Raw genomic sequence first — 376 nt, forward strand, 5'->3', positions numbered from 1 at the left:
GGTATTCACGAAAGGTCTTAAACTCCGAAATTTGTCTTTGACAAGAAAAAAGTCTGAGACTCCGATATTTAGTCTATGACTCCTCGCAAAAATATCCTAAACGCCCGGTCTGGAGGTGTCCTTATGTGAAACGACGACAACAATCATGCCATTCTACAGTCGTTAAAGACAACTCCGCATCAGTAATAGTAATAGTCCTTCACGTCACTTTTCTACTTACTGTCAAGTGTTAATTGGGATGTTTCCTCCTTGTTTATTACAGTTTTCTTGTAGATAAGTACAAATGGGGCGCGCGCCTTCTTAGCTGACGCGATCATAACAAATGTACAGAATGATATATGATATGTAATGTTATAGTCTCTATATACTTGAGATT

At 38.3% G+C, this 376-nt stretch overlaps 1 protein-coding gene across 1 annotated transcript in view; it reads left to right on the forward strand.

The window, feature by feature from the left end:
* The window catches only part of LOC119588193 (lutropin-choriogonadotropic hormone receptor-like), a gene marked incomplete at its 3' end in the record, with an annotated part of 106,720 nt that overhangs the window by 83,585 nt on the left and 22,759 nt on the right, over positions 1-376 (forward strand).

This window comes from Penaeus monodon, chromosome 23, assembly GCF_015228065.2.
Source record: "Penaeus monodon isolate SGIC_2016 chromosome 23, NSTDA_Pmon_1, whole genome shotgun sequence".
NCBI lineage: Eukaryota > Metazoa > Arthropoda > Malacostraca > Decapoda > Penaeidae > Penaeus > Penaeus monodon.